General features: G+C 33.9%; 1 pseudogene across 1 annotated transcript in view; it reads right to left on the bottom strand.

Annotated features, from left to right (window-relative positions):
• Positions 1-5,757, bottom strand: part of LOC143254461 (ras guanyl-releasing protein 3-like) — a 28,494-nt pseudogene extending 22,737 nt beyond the window's left edge. Inside the window, exons 1-2 of the transcript XR_013030202.1 lie at positions 5,653-5,757; positions 4,474-4,629 (exon numbers count right to left, since the gene is read on the bottom strand). The product of XR_013030202.1 is annotated as a ras guanyl-releasing protein 3-like (transcript). The remainder of the gene's footprint in view (positions 1-4,473; positions 4,630-5,652) is intronic.
• Between the last annotated feature and the right edge of the window lie 243 nt (positions 5,758-6,000).

The raw sequence follows: 6,000 nt of genomic DNA on the forward strand, positions 1-6,000 counted from the left end.
AATCAGACAGTTAACCAGGCCTTTTATAAAGAGGTCTTACTTTGCTTAAGGGAGAAAGTTAGAAAAAACTGCTTCAAGCTGTGAGAGAATTGTCACTGGTTTCTTCATTATGACAATGCACCTTCACAAACTGATGTGTCTGTTTAAGAATTTTTTTGGCAGTAAAAAGCATTCCTGTGATACAACACCCCCTGTATTTTCCCAATCTTGCACTGTGTGATCTTTTTTCTGTTCACAAAAATCAAAATTAAGTTGAAAGGAAAGAGATTTGATAACATTCCAACTATCCACAATAATCTGAAAGCAGAACTTAGTCACATAATAGTTGAAGATTTTCAACATTGCTTCCGATAATAACAGGAACGTTGGAACAAGTGTGTATCAGCTGGAGGAGATTACTTTGAAGGGATAGCATATAATACTGATGCATGTGCACTATTCTTCAGAATAAAAGTGAAGTCTTAGAACTTTTTGATCACACCTCATATATGTCATTGTCATGGAAGAAATAGAGAAATATTCATAAGTCTACTTGAAGGGGATTATAAAGATTTACATTTGGATATCAAAATTTGTTATTAATAAAATTTAAAAAATAAGCTTCAGAGAGTTATTGAAGTTTCCAACACAAAACAATGGACAATCAGAAACTGAAGCAAGTTTAAGATATTTCAAATAAGTCAACTATAAGCTTTTAAGTAAAATCCAAAAGAACATGGATTGATCTTCTTGCTGAAGAGGTTACGGTAAGCCTTCTTGATTCAAAATCTCCACTTGAATAAGACTGAAAAGCACAAGAAATATACATTAAAGGAAACAAAGATTGGATAGAAAAATACTTCTAAAGAAAACAATCTTAGAAAAAGATAAGTATGCAAGTATCTGAAACAAAACTTCCTGTTTATGTACAAAAGACCGAATCTTCACTTACTGGAAATGAAAAAACGGGGAGAAGATCCTGGAGCAGTTGTAGATTATATTTACCTACAGAAGAACCGCATGTGGATAAGAAGTTCAAAATGAGCAAAATTAGACTGTGGCCCAACAAGAGAGTTGAACTAGCCTGTTGGAATCGAGAAACATTCTGGTGATATGAATGTCAAAAGAAAGAATAATGAGTATCTATAAGATAAGTCAAGGCAGTGAAGAAAGCTTGCTGACTCTAGCTGGCTTCTCACAAATAATGAAGAAAGCTTGCTGACTCTAGCTGGCTTCTCACAAATAATGAAGAAAGCTTGCTGACTCTAGCTGGCTTCTCACAAATAATGAAGAAAGCTTGCTGACTCTAACTGGCTTCTCACAAATAATGAAGAAAGCTTGCTGACTCTAGCTGGCTTCTCACAAATAATGAAGAAAGCTTGCTGACTCTAGCTGGCTTCTCACAAATAATGAAGAAAGCTTGCTGACTCTAGCTGGCTTCTCACAAATAATGAAGAAAGCTTGCTGACTCTAGCTGGCTTCTCACAAATAATGAAGAAAGCTTGCTGACTCTAGCTGGCTTCTCACAAATAATGAAGAAAGCTTGCTGACTCTAGCTGGCTTCTCACAAATAATATGGACACAGACAGAAGTTGAAAAAAAAAATGGATTCCAATAAAAGAAGTATTACTGTTTGAAATATGTTTTATTCTCAATAAAAGGCTAAATTAATGTTCTCTAAAGCATAAAGAAATTACAAGTCAAACATTCCAAATGAGAAGTTGTAAAGTGCAAAAACATTAACAAGAATGCACATAAAGTATGTAAAATTAATGACATCATGGACATAAGATTACTGATGAAAAGAGTGATCTATGAAGCTATAAAGAATCAAAAACCCATGTGGCACATGTAAGTAGGAGCAAGGTTTTTTGTTGGTAGGGAGAATATCTTATTAATAATGAGATGGTTCATGGATGAGTGATGTTATAGCTTTATTTATAATGAAATGTAGGGCAAAAATCAGTGAGCATAAAATGGTTTAGTACAGATATGTCAAGAGATAATATTCTGAAATGAAGAATCACTTTCATATACACCTATAATTTTTAATATTAACAACGATAGAATTTTTATGTGATTGAATATTTCACTTAATATAGAAATTTAATTAGAGAATTAAAAGTATTAAAACAATTTTTTCATACAACTTACAAAAGGAGCTGACTATAAGGTCTATCAAAGCATCCATACAACTTACAAAAGGAGCTGACTAGAAGGTATATCAAAGCATCCATACAACTTACAAAAGGAGCTGACTAGAAGGTCTATCAAAGCATCCATACAACTTAAAAGGAGCTGACTAGAAGGTCTATCAAAGCATCCATACAACGTACAAAAGGAGCTGAGTAGAAGGTCTATCAAAGCATCCATACAACTTACAAAAGGAGCTGACTAGAAGGTTTATCAAAGCATCCATACAACTTACAAAAGAAGCTAACTAGAAGGTCTATCAAAGCATCCATACAACTTACAAAAGGAGATGACTAGAAGGTTTACCAAAGCATCCATACAACTTACAAAAAAGATGACTAGAAGGTCTATCAAAGCATCCACACAACTTACAAAATGAGCTGACTAGAAGGTCTATCAAAGCATCCATACAACTTACAAAAGGAGCTGACTAGAAGGTCTATCAAAGCATCCATACAACTTACAAAAGGAGCTGACTAGAAGGTATATCAAAGCATCCATACAACTTACAAAAGGAGCTGACTGGAAGGTCTATCAAAGCATCCATACAACTTACAAAAAAAGCTGACTAGAAGGTCTATCAAAGCATCCACACAACTTACAAAATGTGCTGACTAGAAGGTCTATTAAACCATCCATACAACTTAAAAGGAGCTGACTAGAAGGTCTATCAAAGCATCCATACAACTTACAAAAGGAGATGACTAGAAGGTTTACCAAAGCATCCATACAACTTACAAAAAAGATGACTAGAAGGTCTATCAAAGCATCCATACAACTTACAAAAGGAGCTGACTAGAAGGTATATCAAAGCATCCATACAACTTACAAAAGGAGCTGACTGGAAGGTCTATCAAAGCATCCATACAACTTACAAAAAAAGCTGACTAGAAGGTCTATCAAAGCATCCACACAACTTACAAAAGGAGCTGACTAGAAGGTTTATCAAAGCATCCATACAACTTACAAAAGGAGATGACTAGAAGGTTTACCAAAGCATCCATACAACTTACAAAAGGAGGTGACTAGAAGGTCTGTCAAAGCATCCATACAACTTACAAAATGAGCTAACAAGAAGGTCTATCAAAGCATCCATACAACTTACAAAAGGAGCTAACTAGAAGGTCTATCAAAGCATCCATACAACTTACAAAAGGAGCTGACTAGAAGGTCTATCAAAGCATCCATACAACTTACAAAAGGAGCTGACTAGAAGGTTTATCAAAGCATCCATACAACTTACAAAAGAAGCTGACTAGAAGGTCTATCAAAGCATCCATACAACTTACAAAAGGAGATGACTAGAAGGTCTATCAAAGCATCCATACAACTTACAAAAGGAGCTGACTAGAAGGTATATCAAAGCATCCATACAACTTACAAAAGGAGCTGACTGGAAGGTCTATCAAAGCATCCATACAACTTACAAAAAAAGCTGACTAGAAGGTCTATCAAAGCATCCACACAACTTACAAAAGGAGCTGACTAGAAGGTTTATCAAAGCATCCATACAACTTACAAAAGAAGCTGACTAGAAGGTCTATCAAAGCATCCATACAACTTACAAAAGGAGATGACTAGAAGGTTTACCAAAGCATCCATACAACTTACAAAAAAGATGACTAGAAGGTCTATCAAAGCATCCACACAACTTACAAAAGGAGATGACTAGAAGGTCTATCAAAGCATCCATACAACTTACAAAAGGAGCTGACTAGAAGGTCTATCAAAGCATCCATACAACTTACAAAAGGAGCTGACTAGAAGGTATATCAAAGCATCCATACAACTTACAAAAGGAGCTGACTGGAAGGTCTATCAAAGCATCCATACAACTTACAAAAAAAGCTGACTAGAAGGTCTATCAAAGCATCCACACAACTTACAAAATGTGCTGACTAGAAGGTCTATTAAACCATCCATACAACTTACAAAAGGAGCTGACTAGAAGGTCTATCAAAGCATCCATACAACTTACAAAAGGAGATGACTAGAAGGTTTACCAAAGCATCCATACAACTTACAAAAGGAGGTGACTAGAAGGTCTGTCAAAGCATCCATACAACTTACAAAATGAGCTAACAAGAAGGTCTATCAAAGCATCCATACAACTTACAAAAGGAGCTAACTAGAAGGTCTATCAAAGCATCCATACAACTTACAAAAGGAGCTGACTAGAAGGTCTATCAAAGCATCCATACAACTTACAAAATGAGCTGACTAGAAGGTTTATCAAAGCATCCATACAACTTACAAAAAAATGCTGACTAGAAGGTCTATCAAAGCATCCACACAACTTACAAAAGGAGCTGACTAGAAGATCTATCAAAGCATCCAAGGTCCCAGCTTTCACAGCTATACCAGAAACATAGGGACGGTCCTCTTCCCACACCAAACAGTTGTTGTTGGTATTACCTCCAATTACTTGCCATGATATTCTCATAGGATCATCAGCTTCTGAGTTAAATAAAATTAATGACATTTTTAAATAATTTCTTTGAACAACTCTAGAATAATGTTTAGTTTTACAATATGCTTTTTCCTACAAAAAGTCAGGAAGAACATACTTCACACACCCTTATGTAAATCATTTTATCCATGGGATATATTTTTATTTGGCTATAAAGTGACATAGGCAGAAATTTATAAAGGATGGTGCTGCTTTTGGGAAAGTAAGGAAATGAGTAGCAAAGCCATGTTGAAGAGATGGATGCCCATTAAAAAATGTTAGTAATTTTCACTTAAAATGGTAAATTTTGATGGCATCATAGAGTATTTTACACCTTTTAAGTATGTTTTATACATTTATATCAACCATTTGTCTATAAAAATGATACATCAACTTTAATTTAAACAATCATTCCTGGTTCTTCATTTTACACTGAATATGTTCTAAGTTATTCAAGTAGTTTAAAAAAGTTTTTAGTTAGGTTTAATTACAAATTTGCTGAAGTATAATCTCTACCACCTAGGTATACAGTAGTAAATCAAAGTAACACAAGATAAATAAAAACACCAAATATCAGTCAAGTGTGTGATTCTCTGTTAAAAACATCATACATAATTTCTCTATTTACTACTGACAGTGAAACATGATATGAGTATAATGTGTACATACATGAATGTAAAAAACAACTTTTTGATTAAAAGTAAAAGTAAAAATAAATGCTCAAACAATGAGTGATAATCCTAACTATTCATCTTACAATTTGGAATCTAAATCCTTCATAAGATAGTTTTTGAAAGCATCCTGTCTGTTCATAAGTTTCTTATAATGTTATATGATACAATTCCAAGGTGTACAGTAGTAATGGCATTTGAAAAAATGGCATGTATAATAACATCTCTGACAATTATAATACATGTAAAAATAGCACCAATAGAAATGGCACAAGTAATATTTTCATTAATAAATACGATTTCAGTAACAATGCTTTTTTTTTTCCAATGAGGGTATTACCAGAAATAATTAACTCTCACTTGTGCCATCCTTTTCATGGATTTAATTCTGAATGACTTTCTTAAATTCAGTTGTGGTAGTTGGTATGCAGAAAATACCCAAACCTGTAATAGATGATTGACAAATATCTATTATCTGCAATGTTCTTGATATAAATGGCTATAACCACCTTTACCAATGTATAATAGAATCAGGTTTTGTATAAATTCTGACAAAAAATGACTAACATAAAAAGTTAAAAAGTTAGTTTAACCCAATGTGCAAAGGTAGGATGCCAAAGAGCGTGACACCTTTTTATAGATTGCCATTCAACATGGTATTATGTATTTGATATCAGAATTATTAACAATTAACTTTACCCTGCAGTG

The sequence above is a fragment of the Tachypleus tridentatus genome, chromosome 6 (assembly GCF_004210375.1).
Source record: "Tachypleus tridentatus isolate NWPU-2018 chromosome 6, ASM421037v1, whole genome shotgun sequence".
Taxonomy (NCBI): domain Eukaryota; kingdom Metazoa; phylum Arthropoda; class Merostomata; order Xiphosura; family Limulidae; genus Tachypleus; species Tachypleus tridentatus.